Source organism: Lissotriton vulgaris, chromosome 5 (assembly GCF_964263255.1).
Source record: "Lissotriton vulgaris chromosome 5, aLisVul1.2, whole genome shotgun sequence".
Taxonomy (NCBI): Eukaryota; Metazoa; Chordata; class Amphibia; order Caudata; family Salamandridae; genus Lissotriton; species Lissotriton vulgaris.
In genome coordinates this window covers 1,596,207,532-1,596,230,854 of record NC_141693.1, presented here as the reverse complement: position 1 = coordinate 1,596,230,854, position 23,323 = coordinate 1,596,207,532, and the positions used below count along the sequence as shown (strand labels likewise).

The 23,323-nt window shown below is 48.7% G+C and overlaps 1 protein-coding gene across 1 annotated transcript in view; it reads left to right on the top strand.

Annotated features, from left to right (window-relative positions):
• IPO4 (importin 4) overlaps positions 1-23,323 on the top strand; it is a 2,281,504-nt gene that overhangs the window by 588,949 nt on the left and 1,669,232 nt on the right. The gene's annotated exons all lie outside the window — the stretch shown is intronic.

Here is a 23,323-nt window from a genome sequence, read left to right as displayed (position 1 = left end):
GCACCTAGTCTTTCGTGTTTGTGCTTTCTCCAGATAAACAATCTTGAAGGGTTCTACAGATAAGAGCAGGCGTAGCAACCATCAGTATGGACATTTCCACCTCTCACGGACATTACACGTCTGTGTCCAATCACTATTATGCATCAGGACGAAGATTTCACCATCCACAGAAGAGGTCCTCCACAAAGTTCCTAAATCAACCAACGCCAAAGCCAACATTTAAACACATGCTATCTGTCCACTTTACACCAAGGCACATGACATTAAGGCGTTTGATGTCCAGGCAGTTCTCAAGACCCTTCGGAAGATTGCTGTTGAAGCACTCAGTGGAGTCTGGGTTTCCACATGTTTCTGCATGCCTTTCAGTATCACCATTACTCTCACGTCTACCTAAGATGGCAATTGCTGTAGAAGAGTCTCTCCTGGTAATGCTTGCACCCTTGGACCTCTACTGGGCCATGCCATGATTTCTAGGGGCGTGTCTGTCACTCATGAGGAAAAAACTTCTAGTTCCAGCACATCCATCATCCTGGCTGAAGACCCAATTGTCACTTGTCTCCTAGAAGGCTTAAGAGGAGATCTGCATCCATTTATACTTACTACACATCTCGTCCTCGACTCACACATCAAGGACCTGTTCACCGACAAGATCGTCACTTACAGAAGACATTGCCACATGATGTGCTTTTAAGGAGAGCAGCGAACTTAATGTGCAGGTTAAAGCCCCACAATCCGCAGTCTGTCGTTATGGAGTCCTTTTAAGGACTTTCAACATTACAATCTCTTTTTGATGCATTCTAACCACAGATTCTGGACTTTGTGAATATTCCTCAGGCAGAAGTTATAAGCAGATAGTTGAAGATGTGACGTTCCAGAACTAATGAGCAGAGCCATATGTAAGCGCCACCCGTGCACCCTGTCAGTTGCTTTCTTGGGCTTGTCCTCCGATGCAGAACCATTTGGCAAGAACAGTATGCAGATTTCTAGATTTCGGATTTTTTAGATTCAGTTCACAGAGAGGGGAGGTAGGAGGGTCAGAGAGGAATTTGCGGTCAGATAGGGTGTCCACCAGAAGGAGCGATACCAAAAGTAAGTTACTTTTCCTTCTCTTCCAGGGGATCCTCATCAATAGTCATAAGCATTAGAATATTCCCGCCCATGCGCGGGACCCCGGTAACACTATATTATATGTGCCCCACATATATATACTCATATATATATATACTACGATGTGAGAGACAACTAGCGGAACGGTTGGAAGAAAGGAGCCGAAATTCGGAGACTATCTGGATTTCCAGCGTACTCATCAAGAGAACTACGGAGTTACGATGTTCAGTAACTCGGAGCGTTGTGAGGCGGCCCTGGAAGTTTTCAAAAAAAGCCAAACCACAAGTGTGCCCAGCGCACAAAAAGATGATCGGATCGTAACCACGCTGACAACCCAATTTACGGCACTGGAAAGGCTGAATGAACCCAAAATTTGCAAGTGGTGGGAGGGCACTTCCCTGCAAAATTATTGGAGATCAACAGAGTGCCGAGAGGCCTCCGCATTTACACCATTCCAGCCTATGAAAACCCGGATCCCAAATTGCTTGAGGAATGGGCGGAATTCACAGCGCACTCCTGCAAAGAGATGTTGTTAATCCTGATAAATTCGCGTGGAGCGATCATGAATAAACAAAAAAAGACATTGACGACTTGGAGACGGAAATCGCTAAGGATGAAAACAAAAAAAGCAACAAGAATTAAGAGAACAAATGATCAAACGCCTGAAAAGTTATGAAGGCAAAATCAGAGTGAGGAAACAAGATAATTCGAACGTGACGAGCGTGACTACGCGCAAGGAAGGATAATCACCTTCGCAAAAAGGTATGATGCCCCACGGAAAGCGCTACAGGAAAAGGCGAAACAACATACATCAGAAACATCTGAGTCAGAGGTAACAACCCCAGAATTATCGGAGGAGGAATATGCGGATGGCCAGGGGAGCACAATACAGAGCTTTCCTTTTAAAGACGAGTTCCGTGTGGTGCGACAGTCATTCCAAAGAGCCAGGGGCAAACCACCAGACCAAAGAAACGCAGGCCAACGAGGAGGGGCGAAAAAGGTCGACAATCTCCACCAGTAACCAGGAGCAAGAAGAAGCTCTACAAACGCAGGTGAATGGTGAAGAACCGAATGAAGGTAAGAATCTAACCATTATTAACTTGACCTCACGATCATTATCCCCAGCTGAAGAGAAAGTCCTAAAACTGGGATTTTCCATTTTTCCTCAGAAGAACTTAGAGTACACACAGACTCGTATTGACTTATTCAAGTTCATAAGGAAGCTCAAACTTCATAAGTTCTTTAAAATGAAGCCCAAAAGGGACAAGACCCATAAAAAATCCATCTTAGCAACAGATCTATTGGTGGGCCGTGACCTGGCGGGTATGCAAACACTCGAAGATCTGAGAAATGAAAACAAATTGGATACTGAACAGGTGAATGTAGGAATAGTGGGGGTAGAACAAGAAAGTGCCCTAACTGCATTTAAACCTGTATCAACGTTCCAACCACAGGTGCCAATTGACATTATTGACACTTTTTCTGATGTGGTCACGAAAGAACTTATGCAGATGAGACCTAAAAAACGGGGGAGACTAAAGAGACGTAACATCACTTATGAACAGACTCAGGCTTTGGAAGGGCTATAAAACAATAACACGATTGTATATAAGCCCTCAGATAAGGGCGGCAATGTAGTGATTCAAACCTACGAGGCTTACAATAGGGAAGCCCTATGACCGTTATCAGACGAGGAGTCCTATGAGAAAACAAATAAAAGTGTATATCTCACCAGCATCAATAATTGTCATGCGTTACTCAAAAATTGGTATGAAAAAGGCATGATTGTTACAGAGGAATATTTGTTTCTGAGGATTTTGAACCCAATTGTTCCATGTTTTTACCATCTACCAAAGGTGCACAAAAACGCACCTGAACCACCAGGGAGACCGATTGTCTCCTCAGTCGAGTCTTTTAGAGCACATTTCTATTTACATTGATCTTTTTCTTTCCGAATTTGTAATGTCATTGAGGTCTTATGTGAAGGACACGAGAGACTTTGTCAAAACTATTGATGCTATGCACTGGCGGGAGGGCGATGTAATGATTCTAATGGATATCACCAGCCTATATACATGCATTGCGCATGTAGATGGAATTGAAGCAGTGAAGTACTTCCTGAAAAATAGACTGGTCAAATTTACAACCCATAATGAAATGGTCTTACAATTTCTGGCATTTAGTCTGAACAATAACATTTTTCTGTACCAAGGGCAATACTATCGCCAGGTCTCTGGAACCGCGATGGGCACCTGCTTCGCCCCAGCTATGCAAATTTATTCGTTGGCTGGTGGGAGGAGCAGGTGGCCTGGGCGGAGACCAACCACAACTGGACCAAAAATATTGTTACCTGGCATTGTTATATAGACTATCTTTGTGATCTGGAGGGGATCTACAGAAACAGCCATGGAATACGTAGACAGACTAAATGACAATACGGTACATTTACATTTCACTGCTGAGATGAGTACCTCCGCAGTACATTTTTTAGATCTGGAGGTATGCATAACAGATGGTGGTATACATACTAAACTGTATCGCAAGCCCACAGCGGGCAATTCTATATTGCACGCGCAGAGTAGTCACCCCCCAAAATTGATAAGGAGTATTCCATTTGGAGAACTCCTACGGAATAAAAGGAACACAAGAGAGGTAGACTACCAGAAACACGCACAGGAATGCATGAATAGATTTAGAGCACGAGGCTATGAAGAACGCACCTTGCAAGAAGCCTTTAACCGGGTCAACAAAACACCTAGCGAGCAACTGTTTAAAGGGAAGGGTATGAGATCTGAAAATGGGAAATTCAGAATGATCACAATCTTTTCTGAAGATGCAGGCGATCTAAAGAAAATCTTTAAGAAGAATTGGAACCTACTGAAGCTGGACCCAGTGATAGGTCTGGTTCTCATCCAGGGGATACTCATCAATAGTCATAATCTATGAATAATCCCGCCCATGTGCGGGATCCCGGAGCATATAGAAAATACATATAAATATATATGTGTATATATATGTGAAACATATATTTACAGTCTAAAAAAACATTTTCTAATTGGCAAAAGTGCCGCAAAATTACATAAATTAGCATACATACAGTAGTACTCTTCCAAACCCTGAGGAAGAAAGAGAGCAGAAAACATTTGTATACAACAATGCTTTATTGCCATAGGAAAACCTGTAATTGCAGGCATTTGCCAGTAGGCTGCAGTAGAGTATAAAGCAAACAGAGAAAACTGACACCTTGCCTTTAAGGCATTAGAGTAGGGGTACCGTGCCTTTAAGACCTGAAGGCAACCCCCTGCTCCCATGGTGCACCACAGGTGACAGTTGGGTCAGTTCTTTTTTCCGGCTCCTTCTGTGAGGATCCTGGAGCTTGAGCTCTTCAGTTTTCAACTGAAATTGGTTTTTTGAGAGTTTTCTCAAATATTTCGACATTTTTTGAATAAATAAGGCTTCTGATTTATTTTTCTGTGGTAACCCACAATAATTTCCTGTCAGAATGCCTGCTCTTTTTAGGAAATGTCCTTCTTGTGACAAAAAGATGGCTCTGAATGACCCACATTTTGTGTGTATTGTGTGCCTTCCATCTTCACACATTCCTGATCAGTGTCATCATTGTAAAAAATTAAAAGTCGGACTCTTCGCAATAGGGAGAAGATTCGACTTCATGCCATGCACGAGATGGACAAAAGTCACCAGGTGGGTGCTTCCACAGCCCCTAGATCGTCTCCTACAAGCAAGCATGGCCAAAAACGGCGTCATTCCACCTCTCCTGTCTCCAAAAAGAGGAATGAAGGTCGAAGATCTCCGTCGACGTCGAGGACTCCGTCGAAAAGACCCAGATCATCTTCACGACGTCGAAGATCGCCGCCGCAGTCAAGTAAGTCGGCGTCGAGGCGCCATGCTTCGGGCTCGAAGTCCATGGCTGCTCCTACATCTAAGTCTCCGTCGACGTCTAGGCTTCCGTCGACGTCGAGACACTCTCCGCCACCCCGGAAGGGATCGGCGTCAAGAGCTAGGACGGCATCTAGGTCGCCGCTGGCTAGCGGGCCGCCGTCGAGAGGGACTGTCAGTCCCCATCCTTCGACGTCAAGGAGGTTGACGCGGAGGCAACGCGACGTCTAGGAAGATCGTCGAGACGACGTCGAGAATAGTCGTCGACTCGACGTCATGAAGTACCTTCACCTGATCGACGTTGAGGAAGATCGACGTCGAAGTCTCCGGATCGACGTCGAGGTTCTCAGTCGAGCCTTTCACGACGTTATCGATCCCCGTCAAGAGCATCAAGACACCCCTTGACGCCGCTAGTCACCCAGACTTCTTCGACGTCGAGGATTTCGCCGTCTAGGGATAAAGTGACGGCAGAGGTGGAGTCACCTGGTTCTAAGACTTCAGGAGGAAAATCATCTCCTGACTTGAACATTGTGCAGGTTTCCCCAGAATCTACGCCCAGATCAGCGGGCAGCTTGATTTCTCAACATCCTCAGGGGGCAATATCTGGACAGAGTAGTCTGGGCTCGGATTACTCCCGTACATATTCCCCTTCTAAGGCAAGGACTGCAGCCAGACCAGCTAGATCTCCTCGGAGTCCCAGGATGTCACCCAGGCCGAGATCTCGAGTCAGATCACGTTCTCCAGTGCGGTCAAAGACACCTGTCAGACCAAAATCTCCAATCCGGCCAAGAACAAGGTCAAGACATAGTTCTAGGTCCAGGGACAGTCACAGCAGGAATCGTGACAGGTCCCATAAGAGGCGGCGTACAAGATCTTCCACAAGGTCGTCCTCGACTAGGTCGTCTTACCGAGATTATTCTCCGACCTATTCTTCTACGCCCCCTTCCCGAGTCTCTCCTATTGATGACCTCGCGACTTTCTCTGATGTACTGGTCAGGGGATCAAAGAAGCTGAATATCACGCTGAACACTCCAGTGGTTCCCACTTCTGTGATTTTTGATACCCTCCGTCATCGTACAGCGCCCAGGCCTCTACTGCCTCTGGTTCCCGGTCTCCTAGAACCAGCTATGGCTAGTTTCCTCACACCAGCAGTGGTGGGATCTGTTCCATCTCGGATAGCCAAAAAGTACAAGGCCCCTGCAGAGGATCCCTTGTTCCTCAGATCGGATCCTCCTGTGGATTCCATCATTGTGGCGGCTGCCATGAAGTCCCATGCAGGCTCTACTTCTTCCTCAGTACCACCTGAAAAAGATAGCAAGCTTATGGACTCTTTTGGTAGGAAGGTATGCAACACCTCTTCTTCCTTTATGAAGGTGGCTAGTGCCTCTGCCTTGCTTGGAAGGTACGACAGGTCCCTTTGGGACTCCCTGACTCGCTTTACAGACAAGCTCCCCAAGGAAGATCGCCAAGATTTTCTGGAGACTTTACAGGAGGGAGGCCTGGTAGCCAATCAAGTTATTAGCGCCGCAGTGGATGCCTCTGACCTTGCAGCTCATGGCTACTCAAGTGGTATTTGTTCCCGTCGTTCGGCCTGGCTCCGCCTGACGGGGCTCAAACCAGACGCCCAGAAGAAGATTTTGAATTTGCCCTTCAATGGAAAATCTCTGTTTGGTCCACACACGGACGACGAAATGTCCAAAATGAAAGCTGAAATGGACACCGTCAAAGCTGTGGGATTAGAAAATCGCAAGGAGTTCAAAAAACGCTTTCGTCAAGGAGACAGGAAGTCCTTCCAACAGAGGGTTCAAACCCCTCAGTAGCAATCCCAGTCTCAGCAGAAGACGCAGTTCCAGCAGCGTCGTCCTGGCAGAGGAAGAGGTGGCAATAACAGACAGCAGCCCACCTCAAAGCAACCTCCTAAGCCCTGAGCCATTGCTTCCTCCACGTCTGTTCACCACTCCGGTGGGAGGGAGTGTTTCTCATCATCTGACAGAGTGGGAATCCATTACAAAAGACAGATGGGTGCTGAGTATTGTGCAGCATGGCTACTTGCTGAGGTTCAAATCTCCTCCTCCGCAGGTGTTCCCCCAATTGCAACATCTTCCACGTTACAAGACTCAATTGCTAAGAGACGAAGTCTCCGTCCTTCTAGAGAAAATTGTGAGAAGTTGGCCTGATGTGTAGTGCTCACTATTCTAGTGATCACTATGTATCAGTCCAAACAACCCTTATTGATGATTGGTTGTACGTCAACCTTATAGACCAGCTATCCTAGTAGCATGGATACGAGCAGTCTTTGGGCTAAACTCTAGAGGGTGTGTTAAGCCAGCTGTTATACCATCACATATACCCCTTGAACACCAAGTGAAAGGACACCACACAAGTGTTATGAAAATAAACAGTGTATTTATTTAGATCACAACAGCCCTGTACTCTTTATGAGGACAGGGTACTAAGCACACAACAAAACTCTTACGAAAATACTTTGAATTGCACAATTTACACAAATGCCCGAGGGGCACGAAAAACCATATACTACAAAAGTGGAATGCGAAATTACTAGCCGGTAAGTACTGGACTGATAGGCTTTGGAATCGCTAGGACTACGTTACTGAACCTTCAGATTACTAGTAGGAGGCCTAGGGGACTCTGGTGCAGAGTGTGCACTCTCACGCGGGATGCGGGACAAAGTCTATGGAGGCTAGAATTTACAAAGTTAGTGTTCTCGGGCGAACCCGACTAGTTAGGCTGAAACAAAAAAGGATCTGGACCCTTGGATTGTGAGGCTATGCTGGGCCACCGAAATGCCGAAGTTACCTAGCCCAGGGGCTGCGGCTGCATAGGTCTGGAAAGACGTCGGGAATCCTCGTTGCAGTCTATGGAGCGACCAGTGAAGATTGTTCGGTGGATCCAAGCCTGGATCGAAGATGGAAGACACCTGTAAGCAGAGGGACCAAGTTCTGAATCACTAGCCAGTGATTAGAGGGGCACCAGGATGGCACCGGATGGAGTCACCTCGACCAGGTGAGTGGGCGACGCTGGGCTCTGCAGTCTCACGGACCAGGAGGCGTTGTCGGCGACCAGGATGGAGGTGCAAGCTGTCCCACGATGGTTGCTGCTGTCGACGTCGCTGGACCCAGGATTGGGGCAACAAGCCTTGGCAAATTCAAGCCCACGCGGTGGACCTAAAATGGCGTCTGGAGTGGACCAGGAGGGTCCGGGGTGCTCCTCTTTTGGAAGGGAGCAAGGGCCAGTCTGGAGCAACCAGACCAGCAGTGTTGAAGTCGTCGGTCGTCGTCGGGAAGGCCACAAGCCAGCGGGCTAGTAGCCAGACAACGCGGTGAGCAGCAAAAAGCAGAAGGGCCCCACGCAGATCTGGTGGATGCTGGAGGGCTGAACTTCGGTGCTGGAGCTGCTCAGGGTCGGGGCTTCTCGGACCCCAAAGCACTCACAAGAGGATCCCTCGGCGGTCGTGCTGGATAGAAGTAGTGCAGTTCTGATGATGGCCGGTCCCTCGAGGTCTCGTCGCACCTACGGTTCTCAGCTTAGCTGTAGAGGTAGGTAGAGGTCAGAGGTGCCAGGGAAGCCGGGTCTCGTCGAGCTGGTCAGTCGGATTCCAGAGGAAGGACGTGCAGCAAACCGCAGTGTTCTTAGATGGTGCCTGCGGGTGCAGGGTGACTACTCCTTAGTCACAAGGGAGAAATCTTGAGAAGAAGCCTTGATTTCCTTTCGTAGAAAGTAGTTTCAGGATTCAAAGATGATCTAGTTTAGAAGGGTCCCCGCTCCTACCTTTATCCTAAAGAAAGGGGTGGGTACGCGACTAGGTCCTGCCCTAGGGGTGGGACCAGGAAGGGGGGTGGTTACACACCTCTCCCATGTCGGACTTTCCCCAGCTCAGGGGCTGGTGTGCCCCTGGAACTGGTTCTAGCCGGCAGATGAGTAGTGAGCACCGGGGTGCCACTTGCAGTCACCTTCCTGTAAAGCGCTGCCTACCCAGGATACACAAAACCCTGTCTGGGATGGTGCTAGCACCGCCCCTGACAGGAAACCCTTTGTCCAAGCTCCCCTCGCTGGAAGGACTCCCAGCTGCAGGGAGTCAGACTTGTGTCTGTGGTGGCAGCATCCATTTAGTGATGCTGAGGCTTGAGTTAACTTTAACCGGGGTTCACAGTTACATACATGTCGTGTCCCTCTAGAAGGGTGGAATGCTAACCCCGTCGTCAGAATTGGCGAGGGGTTAGTATTCCAATTCGTATGACACCTTACTCGACCTGTTTTGATAAAGCGATACCAAAGATAGCATATAACCGCGAGGATTATAATGCACTTAAGAGTATATGGTATGCGTCATCATGGAACAGCTATTAGGACTTGGTTCCGCAAGCTGCAAACGGGCTCAGCTCATGCCAGAGCACCATTTCACACGATTCCAAGCACTCTGCCTTCAGGATTGTCAAGGCCTGCCATAGGAGTGACTGATAGGAATCTGTGTGTCCATTTTAGGGTTAGATATAGGTATACTATATCTACAGCAAAGGGTGATTACACCACCTTGCCCCAGCTGTCGTGCAGCCAGTTGTGTGAGATTTAGATGGCCAGCCAGGGGTGGCATAATACATGCTGCAGCCCCTGGTATGCCCTGGGTACACCTATGCCCTGAGTTACAGCGTCTAATAAGGTGGCCCAGTACCAATTGGTAAATGCACCTAAGGTACACGTGTTAATTTAGTGAGAGAACAGCAAGGCTGTGGGTCTGATTAGCAGGCCCACAGCCAGAGAAAGTCGTAAACCAGTGAAACAAAAGCAAAAAATCTGGGTGATCATAGGATTGCAGACCCTATTCTCCTACATGACCCCCCCCCCCCCCCCCCCCCCCCCCAAACTTTGGGACAATAAACTAACCTTGACCAGGTGAGTCTTCTTGCTCTAAGTGGAAATACCTGGAGAGCCCATCTGCATTGCCATGATCAGTGCCAGGTCTATGCTCCACTGTAAAATCCATCCCCTGTAGGGAAATGGACCACCTAAGCAGTTTGGGGTTTTCACCCTTCATCTGATTTAGCCACAAGAGGGGCTTATGGTTGGTATGAATCTTGAAATGAGTGCCAAACAAGTATGGCCTCAGTTTCTTCAGGGCCCAAACCACAGCAAAGGCCTCCCTCTCAATAGCTGACCAATTTTTCTCTGTGGGTCAGCCTTCTGCTTATAAAAGCAATGGGCTGGTCATTACCATCAAAATTCAGTTGAGATAGAATAGCTCCCACACCCAATTCATCTGTTTGGACAATGAATGGTTTGGAGTAGTCTGGACTCTTTAGGATAGGTGCTGTGCACATGGCCTGCTTTAGGCCATCGAATGCTTTTTGACAGCTTGCTGTCCACTGAACTTTCTTGGGCATCGTTTTACTTGTCAGTTCATTAAGTGGAGTCACAATTGATCCATAATTTCTGACAAACTTTCTATAGTAACCAGTCAGGCCCAAGAAAGCTCGAACCTGAGTCTGGGTGGTTGGAGGAGCCCAATCCCTGATGGATTGTATCTTGCTCTCCAGTGGCTGAACCTGGCCTCCACCTACAAGGTGGGCCAGGTATACAACCTGTGTCTGCCCTATCTGGCACTTTGTGGCCTTGATAGTGAGACCTGCTGCTTGCAGTGCCTCTAACACTTTCCTCAGGTGGACCAGGTGATCCTCCCAGGTGGAACTAAAGACAGCTATATCATCAAGATATGCTGCACAGAAGTCATCCAGCCCAGTGAGAACTTGATTCACCAGCCTTTGGAAGGTGGCATGTGCATTTTTCAGACCGAAGGGCATTACCACAAATTGATAATGCCCACCAGGGGTAGAAAATGCTGTCTTGGGCTTGGCATCCTCAGCTAACCTGATTTGCCAATACCCAGCTGTCAGGTCAAATGTACTTAAGTAGTTGGCCGAAGCCAATCTATCTATAAGCTCATCTGCCCTTGGTATTGGGTGGGCATCAGTCTTAGTGACTGCATTGAGACCTCTGTAGTCTACGCAAAACCTCATCTCTTTCTTACCACCCTGGGTGTGAGGCTTTGGCACTAGAACTACTGGACTAGCCCAAGGGCTATCTGAGGGCTCAATGACTCCCAGCTCCAACATTTTCTGCACCTCTGTCTTGATGCAGTCTCTAACATGATCAGGCTGCCTGTAGATTTTACTCTTGACTGGCAGGCTGTCACCAGTGTCAACCTCATGGGTACACCAATTGGTTTGACTGGGTGTCAGAGAGAACATATGTCTGAAGGATTGAAGAACCTGTTTACAATCCTTCTGTTGATGGTCAGAGAGGCTGCCACAAAAGACAACACATCTACTGATCCATCATCAAAATTCTGAGTGAGCAGGTCTGGGAGAGGGTCACTCTCTTCCTCCTGTCCCTCATCTGTGGACATGAGCAAACTCATGTCCTTCCTGTCAACATATGCTTTGAGCCTGTTCACATGAATCACCCTGTGGGGGCTTCTGGGAGTTCCAAGGTCCACCAGGTAGGTGACCTCTCCCTTTTGCTCAAGGATTGTGTGGGGCCCAGACCATTTGTCTTTGAGTGCTGCTGGGGCCACTGGCTCCAACACCCACACCTTCTGTCCAGGCTTGTACAGTCAGGACAGCCTTTTGGTCATGCCAAGCTTTTTGGAGTTCTTGGCTAGCCTAAAGGTTTTTGGAAGCCTTTTCCATGTACTCAGCCATCCTCGAGCGGAGACCAAGTACATAGTCCACTATGTTGGTTGCAGGCTTTTTGAGAGGTCTCTCCCATCCTTCCTTCACCAAACACAGGGGTCCTCTTACAGGATGTCCATACAAAAGTTCAAAAGGGCTGTAGCCAACCCCCTTCTGTGGGACTTCTCTATAAGCAAATAAAAGGCAGGGTATCAGGACATCCCATATACGCCTAAGCTTTTCAGGTAGTCCATGAATCATCCCTTTTAGGGTCCTGTTGACCCTTTCAACAAGCCCATTGCGTTGTGGATGATAGGGTGTAGTGAACTTGTAGTTGACACCACATTCCTTCCACATAGCAGTTAAGTAGCTTGACATGAAGTTTGCCCCTCTGTCAGAGACAACCTCCTTAGGGAAGCCCACTCTGGAGAACACTCCAACTAGGGCTCTTGCCACAACAGGTGCTGTAGTGGTCCCAAGGGGAATAGCTTCAGGATACCTGGTGGCATGGTCCACCACCACCAGTATAAACTTGTGCCCTGATGCTGTCTGGGGTTCCATTGGACCAACAATGTCAATCCCCACTCTTTCAAAGGGCACCCCCACCACAGGCATTGGTATAAGGGGGGCCTTTGTTGTGCCACCTGACTTACCACTGTCTTGGCAAGTGACACAGGAGCGACAAAACTCCTTGGTATCTTCATTCATGTGAGGCCAGTGAAAGTGAGACACAATTCTGTCCCAAGTCTTGTTCTGGCCTAAGTGACCTGCAAGGGGAATCTCATGGGCCAAGGTGAGAAGGAAACCTCTCAGAGATAAGGGGATGACCAGCCTCCTGGTTGCACCAGGCTTGGGGTCCTTTGCCTCAGAGTATAGGAGTCCATCTTCCCAGTATACCTTGTGGGCACCTGTGGCGTTCCCTGCAGCCTCAGCAGCAGCCTGCTGTCTGAGGGGTTTAAGAGAAGGGCAGGCTAACTGTTCCTTCCCCAGGTCTTCTCTGGAGGGGCCCCCTGAACCCAGAAACTCAACCTGATCAGGTTCAAGTTCTTTAGGCTCCGTTTCCCTCAGCTCTTTGAGGTCTACCTCCTCTGAGACTTGATCCTCAACCTGGGGCAAGGGGGAATGCAATGCCTTAACCCTCCTGCTCTTCTTCTTGGAAGGTGTCTGGTCCATTGTTCCAGGATCCAGCACCTGTTCAGTGGGGCATCTTCTGGCCTGTGACCTAGTCACAGCAAGCACATGTGCTGGCAAGCCTAACATCTCCATGCGAGTCCTCTGCTCCACTTCTGACCATTGTGATGACTCCAAATCATTGCCCAACAAACAATCCACTGGGAGGTCTGAACTAACTACAACCTTCTTTTGGCCATTTACCCCTCCCCAGGAGAAAGCAACAATCGCCATACAATGACTGGTAGTGACGTTGCTGGCATTGGTCACCAGGAAATCTGTACCTGGCATGATCTGTCCAGGGTCCCCAAAGTTAGGTGTCACCATGGTGACACTGGCACAAGTGTCCCTATAGGCCTGAGCCTTTTTGCCATTTATCAAAGGTGTCTGCCTGTATTTTCCCAAAGTATTGGGACTGACATCAGGGGATATATCCACATCCCCTGTACAGACAAGGACAGCCTGAGTGAGTGTGCCAACTAAGTTGTCATACCCCTCAGAACCCAAGGTTAACCCAACTAATCCCTTGGGAGGTGCACTACCACTGCTGGCTGTACTAGGGGATGCAGTTGCCTTAGGGGCTGCAGTGGCAGGAGTTTGCCCTCCTTTCTTGGTGCACTCACTAAACCAGTGAGTGTTACTTTTACAGTATTGGCACCACCTTTTTGACTGGCCTTCTTGAGTCTTCTTCTTCTGGGAAGCCTGACCCCCCCCCCCCCCCCCTCTTTGGATTGTTGGGGACCTGTCGAAGACTTCTGGTCATTTTGTTCACCTTTGGTATCTTTACCCTTCTGGTCTGCTTTCTTCTGACCACCCTGGTTCTGCTTAACCCTTGTTCTAACCCATCTGTCTGCCTTCTTTCCCAATTCTTGGGGAGAGGTCAGGTCTGAGTCAACAAGGTGCTGATGCAACAACTGGTTCTGACAATTGTTTAAAATCTGTTCCCTCATGATCAGATTGTACAATCCTGTATAATCAGTAACCTTACTGCCCAGCAACCAGCCCTCCAAAGCCTTAGTGGCACAATCCACAAAGTCAGACCAATCCTGAGACTGAGTTTTCTGGGTATCCCTGAACAGCAACCTGTACTGCTCAGTGGTTAGGCCAAACCCATCTATCAGTGTACTCTTCAGGACTTGGTAATTGTTAGCATACTCAGCTCTAGTAGTGAGGAGCTTATCTCTACCTTTACCTTCAAAGGAGAGCCACAAGACAGCTGCCCACTGACTCTGGGGGACGCACTGGACAGTGCAGGCCCTCTCCAAAGCAGTTATCCATTTGTGGATATCATCCCCTTGTTTAAAGGGGGGCACTATCTTACTCAGGTGTCTAGTGTCTAAACTCCTGTCTTTTTCTCTTGGGAGAATGCTGCTACCAGTGAGATCTAACCCACTTAACTTTTGCTCTCTAGCAAAGGCAAGCCTCTTTGGCCAGGGCAAGTTCTTCCCTTTCAATCCTCAGAGTGGCTTCCCTCATCTTAGCTTCATGCTCCCTTCTCTTAGGGGATGACATCCCTCTATGAGAAGAGGTCTGAGAGCCATTGGTTTGAATGGATCTATTAGAGCCTCTGGATAGAGACCTAACTAGTCAATTCCCAATGTTAAGTCTGCCTGAGAGTGGCCCTGGGGGTCCCCCAAATCCATTCTCATGCCTACTTAAGTTGGTCCTAGTGAGTCTACTGACTTCTACCTGACCTTTGTCTGCCTCATCCCCTGATAACTCATCTTCCTCCTCCTCCTCAGCATCATCTGCTGCCTGGAGGTGGCGGTCAGGGTCACCAAGGGTTCCCTCTCGGGGGGGAGGGGGGGGCATATTCCCATCTGGATGAGAAGGATCTGTGTTAGCAGCCCTCCTAGCATCATAAGTCTCTAAGAGACCAATCAGAAAAGGAATGGTAGGGTTAGAACCCTGTTTTAGCTTCCTGGATGTACAAATTTGTCTCATCTCCTGGAAGCTAAGAGCAGCATATCTGAAAGGGACCTGTGGAGGGTCCACAACCACAAGAGGGGTCTCTGAAGACTCTCAGTGGTTAGACATGCTTCTAGTGTGGTGTAAGTGATGCACCTACCTACACTATTTGTTTGCCTACTGATCCCTTGCTAAGAGTTGTAGTCAAGGTGTGCTAAGCCTTGTTGAACTACAATAGCTGGTTCAGTAGAACTCAGAGTATTCTAAGCTAAGTTATATGTACCTTAAACTTATGTGATCTTTCACAAAGATATTCTTAGGATACGTGTGGTAAAACAGCAAGCTCAAATCCCAACCGCTGCTCACCAATGTGAGAAGTTGGCCTAATGTGTAGTGCTCACTATTCTAGTGATCACTATGTATCAGTCCAAACAACCCTTATTGATTGGATGTAAGTCAACCTTATAGACCAGCTATCCTAGTAGCATGGATACGAGCAGTCTTCGGGCTAAACTCTAGAGGGCGTGTTAAGCCAGCTGTTATACCATCACATATACCCCTTGAACACCAAGTGAAAGGACACCACACAAGTGTTATGAAAATAAACAGTGTATTTATTACGATCACAACAGCCCTGTACTCTTTATGAGGACAGGGTACTAAGCACACAACAAAACTCTTACGAAAATACTTTAAGTTGCACAATTTACACAAATGCCAGAGGGGCATGAAAAACCATATACTACAAAAGAGGAATGCGAAATTACTAGCAGGTAAGTACTGGACTGATAGGCTTTGGAATCGCTAGGACTACGTTACTGAACCTTCAGATTACTAGTAGGAGGCCTAGGGGACTCGGGTGCAGAGTGTGCACTCTCATGCGGGATGCGGGACAAAGTCTATGGAGGCTAGAATTTACAAAGTTAGTGTTCTCGGGCGAACCCGACTAGTTAGGCTGAAAACGAAAAAGGATCTGGACCCTTGTATAGTGAGGCTATGCTGGGGCACCGAAATGCCGAAGTTACCTAGCCCAGGGGCTGCGGCTGCATAGGTCTGGAAAGACGTCGGGAATCCTCGTTGCAGTCTATGGAGCCTGAAAGAAGAAGTTGCTGGCAGGCGACCAGTGAAGATTGTTCGGTGGATCCAAGCCTGGATCAAAGATGGAAGACACTTGTAAGCAGAGGGGACCAAGTTCTGAATCACTAGCCAGTGATTAGAGGGGCACCAGGATGGCACCGGATGGAGTCACCTCGACCAGGTGAGTGGTCGACGCTGGGCTCTGCAGTCTCACGGACCAGGAGGCGTTGTCGGCGACCAGGATGGAGGTGCGAGCTGTCCCACGATGGTTGCTGCTGTCGACGTCGCTGGACCCTGGATTGGGGCAACAAGTCTTGGCAAATTCAAGCCCACGCGGTGGACCTGAAATGGCGTCTGGAGTGGACCAGGAGGTTTCGGGGTGCTCCTCTTTTGGAAGGGAGCAAGGGCCAATCTGGAGCAACCAGACCAGCAGTGTTGAAGTAGTCGGTCGTCGTCGGGAAGGCCACAAGCCAGCGGGCTAGTAGCCAGACAACGCGGTGAGCAGCAAAAAGCAGAAGGGCCCCACGCAGATCTGGTGGATGCTGGAGGGCTGAACTTCGGTGCTGGAGCTGCTCAGGGCTGGGGCTTCTCGGACCCCAAAGCACTCACACGAGGATCCCTCGGCGGTCGTGCTGGATAGAAGTCGTGCAGTTCTGATGATGGCCGGTCCCTCGAGGTCTCGTCGCACCTACGGTTCTCAGCTTAGCTGTAGAGGTAGGTAGAGGTCAAAGGTGCCAGTGAAGCCGGGTCTCGTCGAGCTGGTCAGTCGGATTCCAGAGGAAGGACGTGCAGCAAACCGCAGTGTTCTTAGATGGTGCCTGCGGGTGCAGGGTGACTACTCATTAGTCACAAGGGAGAAATCTTGAGAAGAAGTCGAGAATTCCTTTCGTAGAAAGTAGTGTATTGATTCAAAGATGATCTAATTTGGAAGGGTCCTGGCTCCTGCCTTTATTCTAAAGAAAGGGGTGGGTACGCGACAAGGTCCTGCCCTAGGGGTGGGACCAGGAAGGGGGGTGGTTACACCCCTCTCCCATGCCGGACTTTCCCCAGCTCAGGGGCTGGTGTGCCCCTGGAACTGGTTCTAGCCGGCAGATGCGTAGTGAGCACCGGGGTGCCACTTGCAGTCACCTTCCTGTAGAGCCCTGCCTACCCAGGATACACAAAACCCTGTCTGGGATGGTGCTAGCACCGCCCCTGACAGGAAACCCTTTGTCCAAGCTCCCCTCGCTGGAAGGACTCCCAGCTGCAGGGGGTCAGACTTGTGTCTGTGGTGGCAGCATCCATTTTGTGATGCTGAGGCTTGAGTTAACTTTAACCGGGGTTCACAGTTACATACATGTCGTGTCCCTCTAGAAGGGTGGAATGCTAACCCCGTCGCCAGAAATGGCGAGGGGTTAGTATTCCAATTCGTATGACACCTTACACGACATGTTTTGATAAAGCGATACCAAAGATAGCATATAACCGCGAGGATTATAATGCACTTAAGAGTATATGGTATGCGTTATCATGGAACAGCTATTAGGACTTGGTTCCGCAAGCTGCAAACGGGCTCAGCTCATGCCAGAGCACCATCTCACACGATTCCAAGCACTCTGCCTTCAGGATCGTCAAGGCCTGCCATAGGAGTGACTGATAGGAATCTGGGTGTCCATTTTAGGGTTAGATTTAGGTATACTATATCTACAGCAAAGGGTGATTACACCACCTTGCCCCAGCTGTCGTGCAGCCAGTTGTGTCAGATTTAGATGGCCAGCCAGGGGTGGCATAATACATGCTGCAGCCCCTGGTAGGTCCTGGGTACACCTATGCCCTTAGTTACAGGGTCTGATAAGGTGGCCCAGTACCAATTGGTAAATGCACCTAAGGTACACGTGTTAATTTAGTGAGAGAACAGCAAGGCTGTGGGTCTGATTAGCAGGCCCACAGCCAGAGAAAGTCGTAAACCAGTGAAACAAAAGCAAAAAATCGGGGTGATCATAGGATTGCAGACCCTATGCAGACCCTACTCTCCTACAAAAACGGCCATAGAGGAGGTTCCCTCAACTCACAAAAATCAAGGAGTGTACTCCCGATATTTCCTGGTTCAAAAACGAGGAACTGTCAAAGAATACAGGCCCATTCTAGACCTTCGAAGGCTAAACAAGTTCATACGAAAAGAAAAGTTCTGTATGCTTGCCCTGCACCAGATCTTCCCACATCTTCATCAGGGGGACTGGATGTGTGCTATCGACTTGCAGGACGCCTACTTCCACATACCAGTGTCAATCAGGCATCAGAAGTTTCTAAGATTTCAGATCGGACGTCGTCACTACCAATATAGAGTTCTGCCATTTGGCCTGAAATCTGCACCTCGGACTTTCTCAAAATGCATGGCGGTGGTGGCTGCTTTTCTCCCCAAAAGAAAGATCTTAGTCTATCCATATCTGGACGATTGGTTGTTGAAGAGCTCCACCCCGTCGCTGCTTCAGAACAATCTGTCGTTCTGCCTCAAACTGATGGAGTCGTTGGGTCTTCACGTCAATCTGAAGAAATCAGTTCTCAACCCTTCCCAGCGGATCCAGTACCTGGGGGCTTCTCTGGACTCACTTCAGGCAAGCGTGTGTCCTTCGGAAGAGAGGTTGTCATCTATGCTCCTTAAGGGTCGCCTTCTTCTGGACAATCAGGCCCCCACAGCCAGACAAGTGTCCTCTCTGCTGGGATCGATGGCATCATGCATTTACATTGTGCCCAATGCTCGCCTTCACATGAGACCTCTACAACAAGCCCTCGAAGACCAGTGGTCTCAGAGATCGGATCAGTGGGAAGACCGAGTCTTGCTTCCTCAGGGAGCCAGGGACTCAATCAGATGGTGGTTGAAACGATCCAATCTTCTCCGCGGAGAGCCATTCCATCGTCCTCCTCCATCTCAGTCAATTGTCACCGATGCCTCCCTTCAAGGCTGGAGTGCTCACATGGACCAACTCCAAGTTCAAGGCCTTTGGTCCGAGGTAGAGCAAGGCTAACATATCAACTTCCTGGAGCTTCGAGCAGTTCATCTTGCTCTCAAGTCTCTTTATCCTGCTCTGCGCACCAACCACCTCCAGGTTCAGACGGACAACACAGCTATGTTCTATCTGAACAAGCAGGGAGGCACGAGGTCAAGAGTCTTGTCTCTGGAAGCACAAGCCATCTGGCACTGGCTCCTAACAAGAGGCCTATCCATCGTAGCAGTTCATCTACCAGGAATTCAAAACGTCCAAGCAGACTGCCTCAGCAGAATCTTTGTAGAAGCGCACGATTGGGTGCTCAACGAGGAAGTTGCTCAAGAGGTTTTTCGGTGTTGGGGCGTACCGGACGTAGACCTGTTCGCAGACGCGGCCAATACAAAATGCCCCGTCTTCGCATCCAGGTTCCCCCAACAGGGATCACTGGGAAATGGCCTTTTGATCAGCTGGTCTCAGACGTTACTCTACGCCTTTCCTCCCCTGCCTCTGATCCCGGCGGTGATCCAGAAGTTCTACAGGACCAAGACCAGAATGATCCTGATACCACCAGAGTGGCCACGCCAGTGGTGGTACCCCGATCTTCTTCAGATGTCGGAGGTTCCTCACCGGCGCCTACCATGCCGTCCAGACTTGCTGACCAAAGACCAGGGGAAGGTGTTGCACCCCAACCTTCCTTCCCTTCGCTTGACGGCATGGCTCCTGAGGTCATCCAGTATGGACATTTAGACCTCCCAGCAGACTGCATGACTATTCTTAAAGAATCAAAGCGACCCTCCACTAGGAAGTCCTACACTTTCAAGTGGAAGAGGTTCTTCTTATGGTGTGAGCATTCTCTTGACCCGGTACATGGCCAAGAGCAAGGTGATTCTTCCATATCTATTGCATTTAGCGAGATCAGGCTTGAAATACCCCTCCATCAGGGTTCATTTAGCTGCCATCACGGCATATAGGAAGTCTCCTAATCAGACATCTTTCTTCCTTATGCCTGTAGTTAAAGATTTCCTAGAAGGTCTGAAAAAAGTCTTCCCGCCGGTGAGGTCCCCCTCCCTGGGAGCTTAATGTTGTACTGACTAAGCTGAGGAGTGCTCCTTTCGAGCCTATCCATAAGGCCTCTTTGCAGCACTTGACCTGGAAAGCTGCCTTTTTAATGGCGATTACCTCTGCCAGTAGGGTCAGTATAATCCAGGCCTTGTGTTGCAAGGAACCTTACACAGTTTTTCATGCCAATAGGGTGGTTTTAAGAACGCACCCAAGTTTCCTGCCTAAGGTGGTTTCAGACTTTCATATCAACCAGTCTATTACCTTACCTACCTTTTTTCCTAATCCTTTCACTCCCCCGGAGAGGTCATTACACTCCCTTGATCTCCGGAGGGTCCTGAAGTTTTACTTGTCTAAAACCCTGCCTCTTAGAAAGTCTGACCGGCTTTTTGTTAACTATGGCAGCTTTTTGTTAACTACGTTAACTGGTCTGTCATCTTCCAAAAGGTCAATTTCTCGCTGGATTGTCTCCTGTATAGCTTTTGCTTATCAACTAGCTGACAAGACCTTGCAGGGTAAACCACATGCACATTCTACTAGAGGGAAAGCTTCCACTACAGCTCTCCTTCGTAATGTTCCTATTTCTGAAATTTGTAAAGCGGCAACTTGGCGGTCTGTCCATACCTTTACCCGCCATTATTGCCTGGACTGAGATACTCAGGCCGATGCCAGAGTAGGGCAGGCCTCTTTAAGGAACTTATTTGCATAAGATGTATTTGTAATATATGTCTTAGTCTTTCTGTGAAGTTTTTTAAATACTTCTTGCTCGTCCGCGAGACTTTGGGTATGAGCTTGCTAATCTATTCATAGATTATGACTATTGATGAGTATCCCCTGGATGAGAAGGATTAGTTACTTACCTGTAATACTAGTTCTCATCCAGGGGTATACTCATCAAAGTCATAAGCTCCCGCCCACCTCCCCGGACGAGCAGAGTTACACAGTTATGAGATGTTTTATTGTGGATCTCCTCGGGTGTTATGCACCTCCAAAAAGAACTGACCCAACTGTCACCTGTGGTGCACCATGGGAGCAGGGGGTTGCCTTCAGGTCTTAAAGGCACGGTACCCCTACTCTAATGCCTTTAAAGGCAAGGTGTCAGTTTTCTCTGTTTGCTTTATACTCTACTGCAGCCTACTGGCAAATGCCTGCAATTTCAGGTTTTCCTATGGCAATAAAGCATTGTTGTATACAAATGTTTTCTGCTCTTTCTTCCTTAGGGTTTGGAAGAGTACTACTGTATGTATGCTAATTTATGTAATTTTGCGGCACTTTTGCCAGTTAGAAAATGTTTTTTTAGGCTGCAAATATGTTTCACATATATATACATATATATTTATATGTATTTTCTATATGCTCCGGGATCCCGCACATGGGCGGGGATTATTCATAGCTTATGACTTTGATGAGTATACCCCTGGATGAGAACTAGGATTAGAGGTAAGTAACTAATCCATATTCCCTCACAGCCATTACTGACTTTCAGGAAGGCAAGTTCACTGAGGGACACACTTACGAGCAGCTATCAGGGCAAAAAGCCCTCTGTCAGCTATCCACGAACCTTCAAGGGTTCTTTCCCTGCGGAAAATTCAAGGCGTGCTCCAGCAGTAAAAGTCTCCTCATACAGGGTCCCAGGTATGGTAAGAGGCCTTCCACGAGAGCATCCTATGCGTTCAAGTGGAAATGATTTTACATATGGTGTAGGGATCATCACCTGGATCCTACTAAAGGGCAGGAGGAGGTAAGTCTGCCATACCTCCTTTCCTTGGCAACTTCTGGATTGAAATATGCTTCCATTAGAGTGCATCTGTCAGCTATAGTAGCGTACAGGAAATTGCCTAATCAGATTTCTTTCTTTCAGGTTCCGGTGGTAAAGGACTTCCTCCAGGGGGTGAAAAGTCTATCCCCCTGTGCGAAATCCTTCTCCTCCTTGGGAATTGAACCTGGTTCTATCCAGGTTAATGTCACCTCCTTTTGAGCCTATCCACAAGGCCTCTTTGCAACATCTATCTTGGAAAGCAGCCTTTTTAGTGGCAATCACGTCAGCGCGCAGTGTAAGCAAGATACAAGCGCTCTGTGCGAAGGAACCATATACTGTTTTCCATCACAGTAGGGTGGTCCTGAGGGCACATCCATCCTTCTTGCCTAAGGGTGTAGGAGAGTAGGGTCTGCAATCCTATGATCACCCCAGATTTTTGCTTTTTGCTTCACTGGTTTACGACTTCCCCGGCTGTGGGCCTGCTTATCAGACCCACAGCCTAGCTGTTCTCTCTAAATTGACATGTGTACCTTAGGTGCATTTACCAATTGGTACTGGGCCACCTTATCAGACCCTGTAACTCAAGGCATAGGTGTACCCAGGGCCTACCAGGGGCTGCAGCATGTATTATGCCACCCCTGGCTGGCCATCTGAATCTGACACAACTGGCTGCACGACAGCTGGGGCAAGGTGGTGTAATCACCCTTTGCTTTAGATATAGCATAACTATATCTAACCCTAAAATGGGCACATGTATTCCTATCAGTCACTCCTATGGCAGGCCTTAACAATCCTGAAGGCAGAGTGCTTGGAATTATGTGAGATGGTGCTCTGGCATGAGCTGAGCCCGTCTGCAGCTTGCGGAACCAAGTCCTAATAGCTGTTCTATGATAACGCGTACCATATACTCTTAAGTGCATTATAATCCTCGCGGTTATTTGCTATCTTTGGTATCGCTTTATCAAAACATGTCGAGTAAGGTGTCATACGAATTGGAATACTAACCCCTCGCCAATTCTGGCGACGGGGTTAGCATTCCACCCTTCTAGAGGGACACGACATGTATGTAACTGTGAACCCCGGTTAAAGTTAACTCAAGCCTCAGCATCACAAAATGGATGCTGCCACCACAGACACAAGTCTGACCTCCTGCTGCTGGGAGTCCTTCCAGCGAGGAGAGCTTGGACAAAGGGTTTCCTGTCAGGGGCGGTGCTAGCACCATCCCAGACAGGGTTTTGTGTATCCTAGGTAGGCAGGGCTGAATAGGAAGGTGACTGCAAGTGGCACCCCGGTGCTCACTATGCATCTGCCGGTTTGAACCAGTTCCAGGGGCACACCAGCCCCTGAGCTGGGGAAGACTGGACAAAGGAGAGGGGTGTAACCACCCCCCTCCTGGTCCCACCCATGGGCTGGACCTAGTCGCGTGCCTGCCCCCTTTTGCAGGATAAAGGTTGGAGCAGGCACCCTTCCCAAATTAGATCATCTTTGAATCCTGAAACTTCTTTCTACGAAAGGAACTCAAGACTTCTTCTCAAGATTTCTCCCTTGTGACTAAGGAGTAGTCACCCTGCAGCAGCAGGCACCAACTAAGTATCTTGCGGTTTGCTGCCAGTCCTTCCTCCGGAACCAGACCGACCAGCACGACGAGACCCGGACTCCCTGCCCTCTCTGACCTCTACCTGCCTCTACAGCAC